A 21,810-nucleotide genomic window follows, 5' to 3' on the forward strand; every position below is an offset into this window, starting at 1 on the left:
TGTGTTTGTATTTTTTACAGATCTTTTCCTGTAATTGATATCTAGTCTCATAGCGTTGTGGTTGGAAAAGATACTTGATACAATTTCAATTTTCTTAAATTTATCAAGGCTTGATTTGTGACCGAAGATACGATCTATCCTGGAGAATGTTCCATGAGCACTTGAGAAAAATGTGTATTCTGTTGTTTTTGGATGGAGTGTCCTATAAATATCAATTAAGTCCATCTTGTTTAATGTATCATTTAAAGCTTGTGTTTCCTTATTTATTTTCATTTTGGATGATCTGTCCATTGGTGAAAGTGGGGTGTTAAAGTCCCCTACTATGAATGTCTTACTGTCCATTTCCCCTTTTATGGCTGTTAGTATTTGCCTTATGTATTGAGGTGCTCCTATGTTGGGTGCATAAATATTTACAATTGTTATATCTTCTTCTTGGATCAATCCTTTGATCATTATGTAGTGTCCTTCTTTGTCTCTTCTAATAGTCTTTATTTTAAAGTCTATTTTTTCTTATATGAGAATTGCTACTCCAGCTTTCTTTTGGTTTCCATTTGCATGGAATATCTTTTTCCATCCCCTCACTTTCAGTCTGTATGTGTCCCTAGGTCTGAAGTGGGTCTCTTGTAGACAGCATATATATATGGGTCTTGTTTTTGTATCCATTCAGCCAGTCTGTGTCTTTTGGTGGGAGCATTTAATCCATTTACATTTAAGGTAATTATCGCTATGTATGTTACTATTCCCATTTTCTTAATTGTTTTGGGTTTGTTATTGTAGGTCTTTTCCTTCTCTTGTGTTTCTTGCCTAGAGAAGATCCTTTAGAATTTGTTGTAAAGCTGGTTTGGTGGTGCTGAACTCTCTCAGCTTTTGCTTGTCTGTAAAGATTTTAATTTCTCCATCAAATCTGAATGAGATCCTTGCTGGGTAGAGTAATCTTGGTTATAGGTTTTTCTCCTTCATTACTTTAAATATGTCCTGCCAGTCCCTTCTGGCTTGCAGAGTTTTTGCTGAAAGATCAGCTGTTAACCTTATGGGGATTCCCTTGTGTGTTATTTGTTGTTTGTCCCTTGCTGCTTTTAATATGTTTTCTTTGTGTTTAATTTTTGACAGTTTGATTAATATGTGTCTTGGCGTGTTTCTCCTTGGATTTATCCTGTATGGGACTCTCTGTGCTTCCTGGACTTGATGAACTATTTCCTTTCCCATATTAGGGAAGTTTTCAACTATAATCTCTTCAAATATTTTCTCAGTCCCTTTCTTTTTCTCTTCTTCTTCTGGGACCCCTATAATTCGAATGTTGGTGTGTTTAATGTTGTCCCAGAGGTCTCTGATACTGTCCTCAGTTCTTTTCATTCTTTTTTCTTTATTCTGCTCTGCAGTAGTTATTTCCACTACTTTATCTTCCAGGTCACTTATCCGTTCTTCTGCCTCAGTTATTCTGCTATTGATCCCTTCTAGAGTATTTTTAATTTCACTTATTGTGTTGTTCATCATTGCTTGTTTCATCTTTAGTTCTTCTAGGTCCTTGTTAAATGTTTCTTGCATTTTCTCTATTCTATTTCCAAGATTTTGGATCATCTTTACTATCATTATTCTGAATTCTTTTTCAGGTAGACTGCCCATTTCCTCTTCATTTGTTAGGTCTGGTGGGTTTTTATATTGCTCCTTCATCTGCTGTGTGTTTTTCTGTCTTTTCATTTTGCTTATCTTACTGTGTTTGGGGTCTCCTTTTTGCAGGCTGCAGGTTCGTAGTTCCTGTTGTTTTTGGTGTCTGTCCCCAGTGGCTAAAGTTGGTTCAGTGGGTTGTGTAGGCTTCCTGGTAGAGGGGGACTAGTGCCTGTGTTCTGGTGGATGAGGCTGAATCTTGTCTTTCTGGTGGGCAGGTCCACGTCTGGTGGTGTGTTTTGGGGTGTCTGTGGCCTTATTATGATTTTAGGCAGCCTCTCTGCTAATGTGTTCCTGTCTTGCTAGTTGTTTGGCATAGGGTGTCCAGCACTGTAGCTTGCTCGTCATTGAGTGAAGCTGGGTGTTGGTGTTGAGATGGAGATATTGGGAGATTTTCGCAGTTTGATATTACTTGGAGCTGGGAGGTCTCTTGTGGACTAGTGTCCTGAAGTTGGCTCTCCCACCTCAGAGGCACAGCACTGACTCCTGGCTGGAGCACCAAGAGCCTTTCATCCACACGGCTCAGAATAAAAGGGAGAAAAAGTAGAAAGAAAGAAAGAGGATAAAAGAAAAGAAAATAAAGTAAGGTAAAATAAAATAAAGTAAAGTAATTAAAATAAAAAAATAATTATTCATAAAAATTATTTTTAAAAAAGTAAAAAAAAAAAGGAAGGATAGAACCCTAGGACAAATGGTGAAAGCAAAGCTATACAGACAAAATCTCACACAGAAGCATACACATACACACTCACAAAAAGAGGAAAAGGGGAAAAAATAATAAATCTTGCTCTCAAAGTCCACCTCCTCAATTTGGGATGATTCGTTGTCTATTTAGGTATTCCACAGATGCAGGTACATCAAAGTGATTGTGGAGATTTAATCTGCTGCTCCTGAGGCTGCTGGGAGAGATTTCCCTTTCTCTTCTTTCCAGTTGTCGTGTTTGTACTTGGTTATGAATAAGTCTGTGTTGTAATATTTGGTAAACTGAAATGTTTCTTTCAAGCAATATCTATCCTTCATTGCAAGATACAAATAATTAGTAATATATTTCTACTTCTTTTGTTTTATAAATGTTGAATGATTCAGAAGGAAGGATAATGAGTGGTTTGTAATTCAAAATGCTTGACTAACGGTCAGAGACTTGGACCATGTAAGTACAGGTCTAATCTCAGGTACTCTGTTTCAACCCTGGTTTATCTTTGAAACACCAGTGTCTTGGTTCTGACTCTTGGCAAAAACGGAATGAAATGTGGCTAGCTAGTGATTGATATAGATCTGTGCTAGGGTCTGCAGAACATGAGGGTGAAGCCTTAGCAGTTTATCAGTTCTGGTTTTAAAAACATACAGATTGACGGTTTGCAATTGGTTTCAGTTATGTTCTTTGATTTCTACTGTTGAGACCGGTTATGCAACCTGCCTTTGGTGGTGTGCTCAGAAAGGCATTACAAACTCTTCCTCAGATGAGGCTGTGGCTCCACTGAGACCAAGATGTCTCACACAATTTTGGTGATTCATGATCTGAAGATGAAATATATTCTGTGAGACTGAGAAAGGACCCTGTGGGTTACTACTGGATGTCTCAGGTCTCTCTGATGTTGGTCTGTGCCTTATTTTTCCTGCTATAACATATAATATCTTAAGTTTTTACCCATGTTTTAATGTGTGTCAGAATTTCATTAATTTTTAAGGCTGAATAATATTCCATTGTATGGCTATACCACATTTGTTAATTCATTCATCAATCGCTTGGGTTGCTTCTCCTTTTTGGCTATTTTGAGCAATGCTGCTATGAATGTGGATGTACAAATATCTCTTTGAAACCTTGTATTTAATTCTTTTGGCCATATACACAAAGGGAAATTGCTGGCTCATATGGTAATTATATTTTTATTTTTCTGAGAAACTGCCAGACTGTTTTTCATAGTGACTGCACTATTTTACCTTCCTACCAGCAGTACGGGAAGGTTCCAATATCTCTGTTTCCTCACAAACACTTGTTATTTTCTGTTTTTTTTTTTTTTTTTTTTTTTGATAGCAGCTATCCTAGTGGGTGTGCAGATATCTCATTGTGGTTTTGATTTGTATTTCCCTAATGATTAGTAATGTTGAGCTTCTTTATATATGGTTGTTGGTCATTTGTAATATCATCTTTGGAGAAATGTCTATTCAAGTTTTTTCTCCATATTTAAATCAAGTTATTTGGGTTTTTTTGTTGTTGAGCTATAGGAGTTCTTTATATATTCTGGATATTAAAGTCATCAAATATATGATTTGAAACTATTTCTCTCTTTCTGTGGGTTGCATTTTCACTCCATTGATTATATTCTTTGATGCACAAAAGTTTAAACTTTTGATGTAGTCCAATTTACCTATTTTAATTTTTGTTGCTTATGTTTTGGTATCATATCCAAGAAATCATTGCTAAATATAATGTCATGAATATTTTCAACTATGTTTTCTTCTAAGAGCTTAATAATTTTAGGTCTCCTGTTTAGTTCTTTGATCCATTTTAAGTTAATTTTTGTATTTGGTGTTAGGTAAGGGTTCAACTTCATTCTTTTGCATGTGGAGATCTAGATTTTCTAGCATCATTTGTTGAAAAGGCTATCCTTTTCACTATTGAATGGCCTTGGCACCCTTGTTAAAAGTCACTTGACCATATATGTGAGAGTTTATCTCTGAGCTCTCTATTCTATTCCATTGGTCTACATGTCTTTTAAAATTCCAGTACCACGTTGTTTTGATGACTGTAGCTTTGTAATAAGTTTTAAAATCAGGAAATGTGAATTCTCCAAATGCTTGGCCCTGCTGTGGCTCCTCATGGGACTCAGTTGCTGGATGTGCTTCCTAAAATTTCTTCTAAGTTCCCCTTTGTGGAGATGGCCAGAGGCCCAAGAAGAGTACCCTAACACTGCCATGAGACCACATGGGGCATGGTTGCTACATGTACACGTTGACATTTTTTCTAGTTCTCCCTTCAGAAGAGGTACTATCCCAAGTCAGCCATTCAACCTTCCCAGGCCAAGATTATGAGAGGAACTGGGATGAGGCCAGGTAAGTGGCAGAGTTCTTGCCCCCACGCAAGGACCTGGAATAGGCCTATTCCTGCTCAAGATGGCTATTGGGAGTTGACTGGCTTTTGCCTTTATGTGGCTCCTCCAGACCTCTGGGTGTCCCTGGAATGGAATTGAATCTGGCCTTTATGGCCTGAGTCAGAGTTTCAGGAGGCTGGCAATGATAGCAGGGTTGTTCTGCTATGCCCAATGTGGTAGGGGAAAACATTTGCCACATATTTACTTACACATAGGGGAGGGAGGCCACTGTCACTGTTCAGGTATTACCTAGGATAGTGCAGGTGGGTTGATTGGCATGTGGGGGACCCTCCCACCAGCTAAGACTGTCCCAGGAGACCAGGAGTAGGATGTATGGGATTGGGTCATCTGATGAGCTTCCTGAAAATGTTTCCAAGTCCTCTTCTGAAGGCTTGGACTGTACCCTCCTTGCCTGGGTCTGGAGTGGGGGCACATGGGGATCCAGGCCTTCCTGCCACTCCATATAAGGAGGTGACCAGATGGCCCACAGTGTTCTAGGTCTCAGTGATGAGGCTGTTGCGGGTCCCAGTGGCTAGGTTGAAGTTCCAGGAAGTCAGCCTGTGGTGTAGATATTGCATACTGATGTGGGTAGGGGTGCATTTTCTGACCTGGCAGCCAGATTGGGCCACCAGAATGGTGGTGATATGCTAATCTTTGGCTATTCAGAATAATGGGCTATAGACTTTCCACCATCCAAGATGACTCCTGCTTGAACTGCACATGTGCTGGCTTTCATCTGTCCACGTGTCTTGACCTCACTGCTACTTTTGGTCTGTGGCACCTGAGAGTGGCAGAGGTGGTGGTATAGGTTCTTTACCCAACACAGGATAAGAGTCTGAAAAGCATTGAGGCCAGGGTCAACCTGAGGTCAAATTCAAGGTGATATTCAAGGCCAAACTCAACTGTAGTAAAAATTTCAGGCAGTGATAGAAATTATGAGGATGGTAGTCAAGGACAGTATATGGGTCTTCAAAAGGTCAAGGTCAGGGTCAAATTATTAGTCAGTGATAGAAATATACATTGATGATGGTCAATGGCAGGGTTTGATCTGAAACAGAGTCAATGTAAAAGCCCAGATCAAGGTCACATAATCAGTCAGTAATAAAAATTGTCAGGATACAGGATATGGGTCTGAGAAGAGTCAAGGTCAAGTCCAGATCAAGTTCGAGGGAAAGGGCAAGGGCAAGAGCAAGGTTGAGGTTTAAGCCAAGGACAAATTATTGGTCAGTAATAGAGAAGATCAAGACAATTGTAAGGGACAGGACATAGGTGAAAAGAGGAACATGGGTGAAAAAGGGCAAAGTCAAGTTCACAGTCAGGTCACAATGTCAGGCCAAGGTCAAATTATTGGTCACAGAGAGAGTAATTCAGGAAGACAGTCAGAGACACGATATATTCAACTAGTGTTTATATCAAGTTCAAGATTATGTCAATTTCAAAGTCAAGTCAACAAGATCAAGGTCAAATTCTCACTCATTATTAGAAATGGGGAGGATAATATTTCTACAGAGACTATGGTTCTGAAAAGGGTGAAGGTCAAAATTAGGCCATGGTCAAGTTCAGTATCATAAAAAGCCAAAATCAAGGTCATATTAAAAATTAGTGATAGAAAGGATCAGTACAGTAGATAGCGGACAGGATTTGTTTAAAATAAGGGTCAAGGCAAAGTTAAAGGTATTAAGTTGAGGTCAAAGGAAAATTATTAGTCGTAGAGAATTTCAGGATGATAGGAACAGAGCACAAAACTGGAATAGATAAAGGTCAAGAAAAATGCCAGGTCAGGTTCATATTCAGGGTCAAATTCAAGTTTAAGTTTTCAGTCGGGGTAGAAACGAACATTGAAGATTGTGAAGGACAGGAGTTGGTCTGTATCAGTCAATATAAAGGTGAAGGTTAAGGTCAAATTAAAATAATCATTCAGTGTTACCGAAAGTTGTCATGATAAGGACAGGATATGGGCCTGAAAGGTGTCAAGGTCAAGGTGAGGTCAAGATCAAGGTAAAAATATAAGCCTGGTTCAAATAGTCAGTGTTAGAGATATGAAAATATAGTCTGATATAGGATATTAGTCTGAAAAGGTCAAGGAAAGGTGAAGGTCAAGGTCAAGAGAAATCAAATTATCAGTTATTAAGAAGACTATCAGGAAGATAGGGACATGTCTTAGTCTGTTCAGGCTGCTATACCAAAATACCACAGACAGGGTGGCTTATAAACAACATGAATTTATTTGGACACCAGAAATCCAAGGTAAGGGTGCTATGGTTGGGTTCTGGTGAGAACCCTCTTCCCTGTTGCAGAATTCTTATATCCTCACACGGTGGAAGGGGTGAGGGCGCTCTCTCAGACCTCTTTTTTTTTTTTTTTTTTTGGCTGTGCCACGCAGTTTGCGGATTTTAGTTCCCTGGCCAGGATTGAACTTGTGCCCCCTGCAGTGGAAGTGCTGAGTCCTAACCACTGGACTGCCAGGGAATTCCCTTGGGCCTCTTTTATAAGGGCATTAATCTCATTCATTAGGGCTCTGCCCTCCTGACCTAATTATCTCCCAAAGGTCCCACATCCTAATACACATAAAATGGGCATTAGAATTTTAACATGAGTTTCGAGGGGACACAAATATTTGAAACATAGCAGGAGACAAGGATCTCTATCAAGTTCAAAATTATGTTAATGCCAAGATCAAGGTCAAATCCCCAATCAATGAAAGAAATGGTCATAATGATATTCTTTTTTTTTTAAATGATATTCTTACAGTTCTAAAAAGGTTCAAGGTTTGCAGTTGGTCACACCAAGTGTGAGATCAAGTTTAAGATCAAGTTCAAATTCAAGGTCAAGATTATATTATCAGTTGATGGTGAAGATGGGCAGGATGATAGAATCAAAATTAGGGATAGAAAATGTTCTAATGAAGGGTCAATATGAAAATGAAGGTAAAGGAAAAGGTAAAAATCATGGTCAACGGTTTCCCTGGTGGTGCAGTGGTTAAGATCCACCTGCCAATGTAGGAGACACAGGTTCGAGCCTTGGTCCAGGAAGATCCCACATGCTGCGGAGCAACTAAGCCCATGCGCCACAACTACTGAGCCTGCGCTCTAGAGCCTGCAAGCTACAACTACTGAGCCCACGTGCCACAACTACTGAAGCCTGTGCACCTAGAGCCCATACACCACAACAAGAGAAGCCACCACAATGAGAAGCCTGCGCACCGCAACGAAGAGTAGCCCCCGCTCGCCACAACCAGAGAAAGCCCGCGTGCAGCAACGAAGACCCAATGCAGCCAAAAATAAAATAATAATAATTTTAAAAAATCATGGTCAAGTTCAAATTTTCAGTTAGAGATAAAATGGACAGGATGATAGACAAGGACAGGATTTGTTTGGACTCAAGTTCAAGATTTTAAAGGTAATATTCGAAGTTAAGCCAAGGTCAAGATCAGGGTCCAATTATCCATCAATGATAGAAATGTCAGGGAGATAGACAAGGACAGGATATAGGGTAATTGGTGCAAACTCTAGTTCAAGGTAAGGTAATGGTCACCTTTAGGTAAATTAAAGGTTGTATTAAAGGACAGGTCAAGTTCAAATTGGATTTCAGTGGTGTAAACTGATAGGATGATAATCAAGGTTGGAATATATTGTGAATCAGTGTGAAGATCAAGTTAAAGGACAAAGGATATGGACAAAGTGAGGTCAAAGGAGATGTCAAGATTCAAATGCAAGGTTCGAAATAATCAATTTGTAATAGAAAAGCAAGAAATGAAAGGACAGAACAGAGATTAAAAATGGTCAGTGTCAACTTCAAGGTAAAAATCAAGATCAAATTATTGGTCAGTAAGGAATAAAGTTAGAGAGAAAGTTTCACACATGATATGCATCTGAAAAAGGTCAAGGTCATCTTCAAGGTCAAGACCAAAACACCAAGGTCAGGACAAATTTCCATTAGGACAGAGTCAATGGCAGTATTTCGACTCTCAGGGTCAAGGTAAAAGTCAGATTCAAGTTCAAGATCAAGGTAAAGTTCATGGTCCAAAACAACCCCACAGATATAGGAGATTAAGGTCATGGTCAAATTAAAAGTCAGTGATAGAGGGACTTCCCTGGTGGTCTAGTGGTTAAGAATCCACCTTCCAGTACAGGGGACATGGGTTTGACCCCTGGTCGGGGAACTAAGATCCCACATGCCATGGGGCAACTATTGAGCCCGTGCACCACAACTAGAGACAAGTGATCCCACATGCCACAGCGAAGATCCTGTGCGCCGCAACTAAGACCCGATGCAACCAAAAAAAAAAAAAAAAAAAGTCAGTGATAGAAAAGGTCATATAGTAGAGACAGAATACGGGTCTGAAAGTACCATGATAATCAGGCAAGGCTCAATTTCAATGACAATATTAAGGTTAAAATCAAGGTCAACTTTTGAGGGTTAGGGTCAAGATAGAAATTTAAGACCTATAGAATGAGGGTCAAGGTTGGGGTTGGATAAGGATAAAGTCAGATTTAGGGTTATAATTTGGGGTAAATGTTATGGTTAGGATGAGGATTAGGGCAGGAATAAGGTCATGATTCAGTGTTGGAGTTGGGTCTGGTTTGTGTACGTGTTCATGTTTGTATTCATGTTGGTGTTTGTTGTTGGATTTAAATTCAGCCTTGGGCTCGGGCTAGGACTTGGGAGAGTGTATAACTTGCAGTACAGAGTGGGAAACACACTGTTCCACACAAAAACATGATACGGATTCATTCATGCCACTAGCAGTCTTGACATATTTTACACGTTTCCATAGGGAGTGTGTAATACGCAGCACAGAGTGGTGAACACATCTTACAGAAATAAGATTATCCTGATTCATTCACGCAACCAGTGCCATTAGAAATGTCTTCTTTTTAAAAAAGTAATAATTTATTGCTTTTCCTTCCAAGGCTTTGTGAATTTACAAAAAAAAAAAAAAAAAAAAGTTTACAGGCTGCTCAGCTCAGACTGAGAATGCAAGAGGTGAGAACCTGGACCACAATGGCCACTGGGTGTTCGCCTGCAGATAGGCACTGACATCTGAAACAAGCTCCCCCAGATTTGTTTTATTGCCTTCAGAGTTGCTGCATTCCTCACACACCATCTCACACGACACACTTGGGTCATTAGTCAAGTCAGTGGAATTGTACAGAGGTTTTTTTGGTTTGGGGGTTGTAGTTTTTCTTTTCTTTTTTTGCCCTTTTGCTAGAAAATGAAATTTTCAGTTCATTTCTGAAAAAAAATTGGTCAATAAATTCATTTTGTTCTGGTTCTACTTTACACAAAGCTTCATACTCAACCTGATACCTTCCAAGCTGCATTTTCTTTTCTGCTATTAGTGCCTGGAGTTGCTGCTGTTGGGCTTCTCTGTGTGTGTGTGTATGTTTTTTTTTTTTCTCTCTCTCTGTTTTGCTGTAGTTTTGAGCAAGTTCTGAGCACCAATGGCCTTCATCCTCTCATTTTCTGCTGCTTTTGCAAGTTGGTCAACAAGCTCAATTAAACCACCAACTATTTTATGAAATTGGCCAATTTTGTCCACAAAGTCCTTGCACTCTTCCTTGAGCTCTATGATCTGCTGGGTAACCTCTGGGTCCAACACCCGCAGCTTGTTCAGCTCATCAAAGTGCGGCCCTGCTTCACCCAGGATGTCCTTGGCCATGGCTGTCCACCCCGCAGCAGCTGTGCCTGCAACCCAGGCTGACGGCGGTAGGCAGCTCCTCTCCTGTCGGTGGCAGCCGGAGCCCTGCCCACCAGCCTCAGCTGCTGCCAAGGCTACATGACCTGTTTACCTCTAACGTCACTTTCCGACATCTTTAGCTCTTACACCGCAGAGCCTGCTGGGAAACAAGAATTTTTTTTTAATACATCTTTATTGGAGTATAATTGCTTCACAATACTGTGTTAGTTTCTGTTGTACACCAAAGTGAATCAGGGATATGGGGACATATGCATACATATGTCCCCATATCCCCTCCCTCTTGAGCCTCCCTCCCATCCTCCTTATCCCACCCCTATAAGTCATCACAAAGCACGGAGCTGATCTCCCTGTGCTATGCGGCTGCTTCCCACTAGCTATCTATTTCACATTTGGTAGTGTATATGTGTTAATGCTACTCTCTCACTTCGTCCCAGCTTACCCTTCCCCCTCCCAGTGCCCTCAAAACCATTCTATGTCTACATCTTTATTCCTGCCCTGCAACTAGGTTCATCAGTACCATTTTTTTTTTTTTTTTAGATTCCATATATATGTGTTAGAATACGGTATTTGTTTTCTCTTTCTGATTTCCTCCACTCTGTATGACAGACTCTAGGTCCATCCACCTCACTCAAATAACTCAATTTTATTTCATTTTATGGCTGTGTAATATTCCATTGTATATATGTGCCACATCTTCTTTATCCATTCATCTGTCAATGGACACTTAGGTTGCTTCCACGTCCTATCGTAAGTAGTGTGCAATGAACACTGTGGTACATGACTCTCTTTGAATTATGGTTTTCTCAGGGTATATGCCCAATAGTGGGATTGCTGGGTCATATGGTAGTTCTATTTATAGTTTTTTAAGGAAACTCCATACTGTTCTCCAAGTGGCTGTACCAATTTACATTCCCACCAACAGTGCAAGAGGATTCCCTTTTCTCCACACCCTCTCCAGCATTTATTGTTTGGAGATTTTTTTATGATGGCCATTCTGACTGGTGTGAGGTGATACCTCATTATAGTTTTGATTTACATTTCTCTAATAATTAATGATGTTGAACATTCTTTCATGTGTTTGTTGGCAATCTGTATATCTTCTTTGGAGAAATGTCTATTTAGGTCTTCTGCTCATTTTTGGATTGGGTTATTTTTTTGATATTGAGCTGCATGAGCTGCTTGTAAATTTTGGAGATTAATCCTTTGTCAGTTGCTTCATTTGCAAATATTTTTCTCCCATTCTGAGGGCTGTCTTTTCATCTTGTTTATGGTTTCCTTTGCTGTGCAAAAGCTTTTAAGTTTCATTAGGTCCCATTTGTTTATATTTGTTTTTATTTCCATTTCTCTAGGAGGTGGGTCAAAGAGGATCTTGCTGTGATTTATGTCATGGAGTGTTCTGCCTATGTTTTCCTCTAAGAGTTTGATAGTGTCTGGCCTTACATTTAGGTCTTTAATCCATTTTGAGTTTATTTTTGTGTATGATGTTAGGGTGTATTCTAAATTCATTCTTTTACATGTAGCTGTCCAGTTTTCACAGCACCACTTATTGAAGAGGCTGTCTTTTCTCCATTGTATATTTTTGCCTCCTTTATCAAAAATAAGGTGACCATATGTGCACGGGTTTCTCTCTGGGCTTTCTATCCTGTTCCATTGATCTATATTTACGGTTTTGTGCCAGGACCATACTGTCTTGATTATTGTAGCTTTGTAGTATAGTCTGAAGTCAGGGAGCCTGATTCTTCCAGCTCCGTTTTTCTTTCTCAAGATTGCTTTGGCTATTCGGGTTCTTTTTTATTTCCATACAAATTGTGAATTTTTTTGTTCTAGTTCTGTGAAAAATGTCATTGGTGATTTGATAGGGATTGCATGGAATCTGTAGATTGCTTTAGGTAGTATAGTCATTTTCACAATGTTGATTCTTCCAATCCAAGAACATGGTATATCTCTCCATCTGTTTGTATCATCTTTAATTTCTTTCATCAGTGTCTTATAGTGTTCTGCATACAGGTCTTTTGTCTCCTTAGATAGGTTTATTCCTAGGTATTTTATTCTTTTTGTTGCAGTGGTAAATGGGGTGTTTCCTTAATTTCTCGTTCAGATTTTTCATCATTAGTGTATAGGAATGCAAGAGATTCCTTTGCATTAATTTTGTATCCTGCTACTTTACCAAATTCATTGATTAGCTCTAGTGGTTTTCTGGTAGCATCTTTAGGATTCTCTCTATATAGTATCGTGTCATCTGCAAACAGTGAGAGTTTTACTTCTTCTTTTCCAGTTTGGATTCCTTTTATTTGATTTTCTTCTCTGATTGCTGTGGCTAAAACTTCCAAAACTATGTTGAATAATAGTGGTGAGAGTGGGCATCCTTGTGTTGTTCCTGATCTTAGAGGAAATGGTTTCAGATTTTCACCATTGAGAGCGATGTTGGCTGTGGGTTTGTCATACATGGCCTTTCTTATGTTGAGGTAGGTTCCCTCTATGCCTACTTTCTGGAGAGTTTTCATCATAAATATGTGTTTCATTTTGTCAAAATCTTTTTCTGCATCTATTGAGATTATCATATGGTTTTTATCCTTCAATTTGTTAATATGGTGTATCACATTGAATGATTTGTTTATATTGAAGAATCCTTGCATTCCTGGGATAAACCCCACTTGATCATGGTGTACAATCCTTTTAATGTGCTGTTGGATTCTGTTTGCTAGTATTTTGTTGAGGATTTTTGTGTCTATGTTCATCAGTGATATTGGTCTATAGTTTTCTTTTTTTTTGATATCTTTGTCTGGTGTTGGTATCAGACACCAGATGATGGTGTCCTCGTAGAATGAGTTTGGGAGTGTTCCTCCCTCTGCTACATTTTGGAAGTGTTTGAGAAGGATAGGCATTAACTCTTCTCTAAATGTTTGATAGAATTCCCCTGTGAAGACATGTGGTCCTGGGCTTTTGTTTGTTGGAAGATTTTTAGTCACAGTTTCAATTTCAGTGTTTGTGATTGGTCTATTTATATTTTCTATTTCTTCCTGCTTCAGTCTCAGAATGTTGTGCTTTTCTAAGAATTTGTCCATTTCTTCCAGGTTGTCCATTTTATTGGCATAGAGTTGCTTGTAGTAATCTCTCATGATTATTTGTATTTCTGCAGTGTCAGTTGTTACTTCTCCATTTTTATTTTTAATTCTATTGATTTGAGTCTTCTCCCTTTTTTTCTTGATGAGTCTGGCTAGTGGTTTATCAATTTTGTTTATCTTCTTAAAGAACCAACTTTTAGTTTTATTGATCTTTACTATTGTTTCCTTCATTTCTTTTTCATTTATTTCTGATCTGATCCTTATGATTTCTTCCTATTAACTTTGGTGTTTTTTTTTTTTTTTTTTTCTACTTTGTCTATCATTTCTCTCAATTCTTTTTCAGGAAGATTGTGTATTTCCTTATTTGGTCTTGTAGATTTTTACCTTGTTCCTTTATCTGTGACATATTTTTTTGCCATCTCATTTTTTTCTTTTTGTAAGGTGGGATTTTTTTCCTGTCTTACTCATTGTTTGGCCTGAAGCTTCTAGCACTGGAGTTTGTAGGCTGTTGGGTAGAGCTGGGTCTTGGTGCTGAGATTAGGACCTCTGGGGGACTTCACTCTGATGAATATTCCCTGGAGTCTGATGTTCTCTGTTAGTCCAGGGGTTTGTACTCAGAGCTCCCACTGCAGGAGCTTTGGCCTGACCCCTTGCTCATGAACCAGATCCCGCCAGCTGCACAGGGTGACAAAGAAGAAAAAAAAAGAAATAAAGGAGCAGAATAACAAAGATTAAAAAATAAAATTAGACTAGGAAACTAACAGATATGTTAGAAAGAATATAAAAATAAAAATATAGATGAAACAACAACCAGAATGTTAAACATAACCACAATAGTAAAAAAGTGGGGGAAAAAAAAAGAGGGGAAAAGGCCTTGGCTGTGAGTGTGGGGATTAGGCTGGGGTAGGGTTTAGGCAGTGGGCGCAGCCTATGCTTAGGACCCACAGGGCTGCTAAAGGTCCTCGTGTGGAGTGGGGGGTGGGGCTTAGGGTCAAACAACAGAAGGGTCCCAGGCGTGCCTCTAGTCTCGGTGGGTGTGGGACCCGGCCTGGGAGTCCAGCAGGCTTCCTGGGCCCGAGTGGGCAGAGCAAATGCCCTCTGCACCTCTCATGCTCCTCTGGTCCTGGAGGGCCCCTCCTGCCTTCCTCTCCTGTTTTCCCCTGGCCTCCCTCCTACACTCCCAGGACCAATGCTGCCCTGAGGGGTCCTTTGAGGGCAGGGGACCCGGCCTGGGAGTCCCAGTCTTCCTGGACCAACTGGGCAGGGGAAACGGTAGGTGAGCTCCTCCCTGATCCAAGCCCCTGAGGGTCCCTCCAGGCGTGGGAACCCCTTCCCCCTCCCAGCCACCCCTCAGGGGCATCGGTCCTGTCCAGGCTCCACTTCTCCTCCACGCTCAGTCACCCCATATCCTACTTGGTCGCTTGTGGGTTCCTCCCATCTCCTTGGACATCGAGGTCCCCCAACAGTGTCTGGCAGGTGCCCTCGTTGTGGGGAGACATGAACTGCGTGTCTTCCCATGCTGCCATCCTGACTCTGTCCCACCCTATTTCTTTTGATTGGAACATTTAGTCTATTGACATTTAACTACTTATTGATAGATATGTACTTCCTGCCATTTTTTTCTTACTGCCATTTTATTACTTGTTTTTGTAGTTCCTTTCTGCTTATTTCTTTTTCTTTTTGTTTCTTCCCTTGTGATTTGTTTCTTTGTTTAGAAGTATGCTGTGTTCCTTCATTTTTAGTTTTCATGCATCAATTATAGGTTTTTGATTATCCTGGGGCTCACATATGTTAACCTATAATTATAGCTACTTTTTTTTTTTTTTTTTTGCAGTATGCGGGCCTCTCACTGTTCTGGCCTCTCCCGTTGCAGAGCACAGGCTCCAGACGCGCAGGCTCAGCGGCCATGGCTCACGGGCCCAGCCACTCTGCGGCATGTGGGATCTTCCCAGACCGGGGCACGAACCCATGTCCCCTGCATTGGCAGGTGGACTCTCAACCACTGTGCCACCAGGGAAGCCCTATCTACTTGTTTTTAAACTGGTATTCCTTTAAGTTCAGACATGTTCTAAACTTTTTTTACTCTCCCTCCTCACGTTTTTACTCCCCCACCTCACATTTTCTGTTTCTGAAGTCATATTTTACATCTTTATGTTTGTCCCTTAACTGTGTATTGTAGTTATAGTTACTTTTATAATTTTTTGTCTTTTAAACTTTGTACTAGCTTATTTGAGTTGTTGATCCTCAGTTTGTAATATATATTTGCTTTCCTAATGGGATTTTCTCTCCCCTATAGATTCTTAATTTCTTTACGCTTAGAGAAGACCCTTCAACATTTCTTTTGGAGTAGGTTTAGTGTTGTTGAACTCGTTTAGTTTTTGCTTGCCTGAGAACTTCTTTATCTCTCCTTATATTCTAAATGATAATCTTGCTGGGTAGAGTATCTTTGTTGCAGGTTTTTCCCTTTCAGAACTTTGAATATGTCATCCACTCCCTTCTGGCTTGCAAAGTTTTGGCAGAGAAATTAGTTGAAAGCTTTATGGGAATTCCCTTGTAAATGTCTCTTTGTTTTTCTCTTGTTGCCTTTAGAATTCTCTTTAACTTTTGCAGTTTTAATTATGATATGTCTTGGTGTGGAATTACTGGGAGTGGAACTGCTGCCATATTAGTGCTCTGAGGTGGCCCATAGCCCCAAGCAGTGTGCTGAATTGTGCCTGTGGTTCCTTATCTTGTGGGTGCTGGGCAGTTTTCAGGTCTACAACTCCTCTAGCTCCTGCCAGATCTCCTTCTTCACCTTCTCTGGGTCGTGGACCAGGCCTGTGTGAGGCTTCACATTACAGGGGTCCAGTCTCTCAGTCATGTCACCCATCCTCTGGATCTTCTCTTTTGACTTCTCTTAATCCTGGGCCAGTTATCAAAAATCCATCAAATTGGGGCTTCCCTGGTGGCACAGTGGTTGAGTCCACCTGCCAATGCAGGGGACACGGGTTCATGCCCCAGTCTGGGAAGATCCCACATGCCATGGAGTGGCTAGGCCTGTGAGCCATGGCCGCTGAGCCTGTGTGTCCAGAGCCTTTGCTCCGCAACGGGAGAGGCCACAACAGTGAGAGGCCCACGTATAGCAAAAAAAAAAAAAAAAAAAATTCCATCAGATTGGAGGAAGACCAGAGACATTATGGTGGAGTAGAAGGACGTCAGCTCACCTCCTCTCATGAAAACACCAAAATCTCAACTAACTGCCAAACAACCATCTACAAAAAGGCCGAAACCTACCAAAAAAGATAATATACATCCAAATACGAAGAAGTAGCCACAATGAGACAGTTAGGAAGGGAGCATTTGCAATACAATCAAATCCCATTCCCACTGGGTAGTTGACCCACAAACTGGAAACCTGCAGAAGTTCCCCACAGGAGCAAAGTTCTGAGCCCCACATCAGGATCCCCAGTCTAGGGGTCTGGCATTGGGAAGAGGAGCTCCCAGAGCATTTGGCCTTGAAGATCAGGAACTCCACAGGACCAGGAGAAATGGAAACTCCACTCTTGGAGGGTGCACACAAGGTCTCATGCACACTGGGACCCAGGGAAAAAGCAGTGACTTCATAGTAGCCTGGATCAGACCTACCTGCTGGTGTTGGAGGATCTCCTGGGGAGGTGGGGGGAGGCTGTGGCTCACTCTGGGGACAAGGACAGTGGTGGCAGAGGTACTGGAGAATATTCATCAGCTTGAGCTCTCCTGGATGTCACCATTTGGACACCAAGACCTGGTCACACCCAACAAAGTGTAGGCTCCAGTGCTGGGATGCCTCAGGCTGAAAAAGCAACAGGGCAGTAACACAGCCCCCCCCCCCCCCCCATCAGCAGACAGGATGCTTAAAGTCTTTTTGAGCCCATAGCCACCTCTAAAGACACCCACTGACAGGGTGCTGCTCACCAGAGGGAAAAAACCCAGCTCCACCCACCAGAAGCCTCCACAGGCCTCTTAGACCAGCCTCACCCACACACTAGGGGGCAGACACCAGAAGCAAGAAAAAATACGATCCTGCAACCTGTGGAACAGAGACCACAAACACAGAAAATTAGGCAAAATAATATGGCAGGGGAACATGTTCCAAACGAAGGAACAATAAAAAACCCAGAAGAACAACTAAGTGAAGTGGAGATAGGCAATCTATCCAAAAAAGAATTCAGAGTAATGATAGTAAAGATGATTGAAGATCTCAGAAAGAGAATGGGGGCACAGACTGAGAAGATACAAGAAATGTTTAACAAAAAGATATAAGGAACAAACAAACAGGGTTGAACAATACAATAACTAAAATGAAAAATACACTAGAAGGAAACAATAGCAGAATAAATGAGGAAGAAGAACGGATAAATGAGCTGGAAGACATAATGGTGGATATCACTGCCATGGAACAGAATAAAGGAAAAAGAATTAAAAGAAATGAGGAGAGTCTCAGAAACCTCTGGGACAACATTAAACACACCAACATTTGCAAAATAAGGGTCCCAGAAGGAGAAGAGAGAGAGAAAGTGTCTGAGAAAATATTTGAAGAGATTATAATGAAAACTTCCCTAATATGAGAAAGGAAAAACTCACTCAAGTCCAGGAAGCACAGGGAGTCCCATATAAGATACACCCAAGAAGGAACATGCTGAGAGACACATTATTCAAACTGACAAAAATTAAAGACAAAGAAGTATGTTAAAAGCAGCAAGGGAAAGGCAACAAATAACATACAAGGGAATCTCCATAATATTTTCAGCTGATTTTTCAACAGAAACTCTGCAGGACAAAGGAGAGTGGCATGATATATTTAAAGTGATGAAAGGGAAAAAGCTGCAACCAAGAATACTCTACCCAACAAGGCTTTAGTTCAGATTCTATGGAGAAATCAAAAGCTTTACAGACAAGCAAAAGTTAAGAGAATTCAGCACCATCATGCCAGCTTTACAACATTTGCTAAAGAAACTTGTTTAGCTGGAAAAGGAAAGGCCACAACTAGAAACAAGAAAATTACAAATGGGGAAGCTCACCAGTAAAGGCAACCATGCAGTAAGGGTAGGAAATCATCCACACACAAATATGATACCAAACCAGCAATTGTGAGAAGAGGAGAGTACAAATGCAGGATATTGGAAATGCATTTGAAATTAAGAGACCAGCAACTTAAAACAATCCTGCATATATAGACTGCTGTATCAAAACCTCATGGTAACAAGAAACCAAAAATCTAAATTAGATACATACACAAAAAAGAAAAAGGAATCCAAACACAATACTAAAGATAGTCATCAAATCACAAGAGAAGAGAACAAAAGAGAAAGGGAAGAAAAAAGACTAGAAAAAAAACCCCACCAATAACTGAAAACAACAAAATGGCAATAAGAACACACATATCAGCAATTATCTTAAATGTAAATGGATTAAATGCCCAATCAAAAGATAAGAATGGCTGAATGGATACAAAAATAAGACCCATATATTTGCTGTCTACAAGAGACCCACTTCAGATTTAGGTACATATACAGACAGAAAGTGAGAGGATGGAAAGCAACATTAAACGCACCAACATTCAAATTATAGGGGTCCCAGAAGCAGAAGAGAAAAAGAAAGGGACTGAGAAAATATTTGAAGAGATTATAGTTGAAAACTTCCCTAATATGCGAAATGAAATAGTCAATCAAGTCCAGGAAGCACAGAGGGTCCCATACAGGATAAATCCAAGGAGAAACATGCCAAGACACATATTAATCAAACTATCAAAAATTAAATACAAAGAAAAAATATTAAAAGCAGCAAGGGAAAAACTACAAATAACATACAAGGGAATCTCCATAAGGTTAACAGCTGATCTTTCAGCAGAAACTCTGCAGGCCAGAAGTGACTAGCAGGACATATTTAAAGTGATGAAAGGGAAACATCTACCACCTAGATTACTCTGCCCAGCAAGGATCTCATTCAGATTCGACAGAGAAATTAAAACGTTTACAGACAAGCAAAAGTTAAGAGAATTCAGCACCACCACCAAACCAGCTTTACAACAAATGCTAAAGGAACCTCTCGAGGCAGGAAACACAAGAGAATGAAAAGACCTACAATAACAAACCCAAAACAATTAAGAAAATGGTAATAGGAACATACATATCAATAATTACCTTAAATGTAAATGAATTAAATGCTCCAACCAAAAGACACAGACTGGCTGAATGGCTACAAAAAGAAGACCATATATATGCTGTCTACAAGAGACCCACTTCAGACTTAGGGACACATAGAGACTGAAAGTGAGGGGATGGAAAAAGATATTCCATGCAAATGGAAATCAAAAGAGAGCTGGAGTAGCAATTCTCATATCAGACAAACTAGACTTTAAAATGAAGACTTTAACAAGAGACAAAGAAGGACACTACATAATGATCAAGGGATCAATCCAAGAAGAAGATATAACAATTGTAAATATTTATGCACCCAACATAGGAGCATCTCAATACACAAGACAAATGCTAACAGCCATAAAAGGGGAAATTGACAGTAACACAATATAATAGGGGACTTTAACACCCCACTTTCACCAATGGACAGATCATCCAAAATGAAAATAAATAAGGACACAGACGATTTGAATGACACAGTAAACGAGATGGACTTAATTGATATTTATAGGACATTCCATCCAAATACAACAGAATACACTTTCTTCTCAAGTGATCATGGAACATTCTCAGGATAGATCATATCTTGGGTCACAAATCAAGCCTTGGTATTTTTAACAAAATTGAAATCGTATTAAGTATCTTTTCCGACCACAATGCTTTGATACTGGATATCAATTACAGGAACAAAACTATAAAAAATACAAACACATGGAGACGAAATGATACACTACTAAATAACCAAGAGTTCACTGATGAAATCAAAGAGGAAATCAAAAAACACCTAGAAACAAATGACAATGAAAACACGAGGACCCAAAACTTATGGGATGCAGCAAGAGCAGTTCTAAGAGGGAAGGTTATAGCAATACAATTTTACCTCAAGAAACAAGAAAGATCTCAAATAAACAACCTAGCCTTACACCTAAAGCAATTAGAGATGGAAGAACAAAAAAAACCCCAAAGTTAGCAGAAGGAAAAAAATAATAAAGAACAGATCAGAAATGAATGAAAAAGAAATGAAGGAAACAATAGCAAATATCAATAAAACTAAATCTGGTTCTTTGAGAAGATAAACAAAATTGATAAACCATTAGCCAGACTCATCAAGGAAAAAAGGGAGAAGACTCAAATCAATAGAATTAGAAATGAAAAAGAAGTAACAACTGACACTGCAGAAGTACAAAGGAACATGAGAGATTACTACAAGGAAATATATGCCAACAAAATGGACAACCTGGAAGAAATGGACAAATTCTTAGAAAAGCACAACCTTCCAAGACTGAACCAGGAAGAAATAGAAAATATAAACAGACCAATCACAAGCACTGAACTTGAAACTGTGATTAAACATCTTCCAACAAACAAAAGCTCAGGACCAGATGGCTTCACAGGCAAAGTCTATCAAACATTTAGAGAAGAGCTAACAGCTATCCTTCTCAACCTCTTCCAAAATATATCAGAGGGAGGAACACTTCCAAACTCATTCTACGAGGCCACTATCACCCCTGATACCAAAACCAGACAGAGATGTCATAAAGAAAGAAAACTATAGACCAATATCATTGATGAACATAGATTCAAAAATCCTCAACAAAATACTAGCAAACAGAATCCAACAGCACATTAAAAGGATCATACACCATGATCAAATGGGGTTTATCCCAGGAATGCAAGGATTCTTCAATACATGCAAATCAATCAATGTGATGTACCATATTAACAAATTGAAGAATAAAAACCATATGATCATCTCAATAGATGCAGAAAAAGCTTTCAACAAATTCAATACCCATTTATGATAAAAACCCTCCAACAAGTAGGCATACAGGGAACTTACCTCAACATAAGAAAGGCCATGTATGACAAATCCACAGCCAACATCGTCCTCAATGGTGAAAAACTGAAAGCATTTCCACTACAATCAGGAAAAAGAAAAGGTTGCCCACTCTCAACACTATTATTCAACATTGTTTTGGAAGTTTTAGCCACAGCAATCAGAGAAGAAAAATAAAAAGAACCCAAATCAGAAAAGAGGAATTAAAGCTGTCACTGTTTGCAGATGACATGATACTACACATAGAGAATCCTAAAGATGCTACCAGAAAACCACTAGAGCTAATCAATGA

The 21,810-nt window shown here is 39.8% G+C and overlaps 1 long non-coding RNA gene and 1 pseudogene across 1 annotated transcript in view; one reads left to right on the forward strand and one right to left on the reverse strand.

The window, feature by feature from the left end:
* Positions 1-21,810, forward strand: part of LOC117311717 (uncharacterized) — a 63,631-nt gene that overhangs the window by 20,823 nt on the left and 20,998 nt on the right. The gene's annotated exons all lie outside the window — the stretch shown is intronic.
* On the reverse strand, positions 9,686-10,513 carry LOC101326689 (intraflagellar transport protein 20 homolog pseudogene; annotated as a pseudogene).

This window comes from Tursiops truncatus, chromosome 3 (assembly GCF_011762595.2).
Source record: "Tursiops truncatus isolate mTurTru1 chromosome 3, mTurTru1.mat.Y, whole genome shotgun sequence".
Classification (NCBI taxonomy): domain Eukaryota; kingdom Metazoa; phylum Chordata; class Mammalia; order Artiodactyla; family Delphinidae; genus Tursiops; species Tursiops truncatus.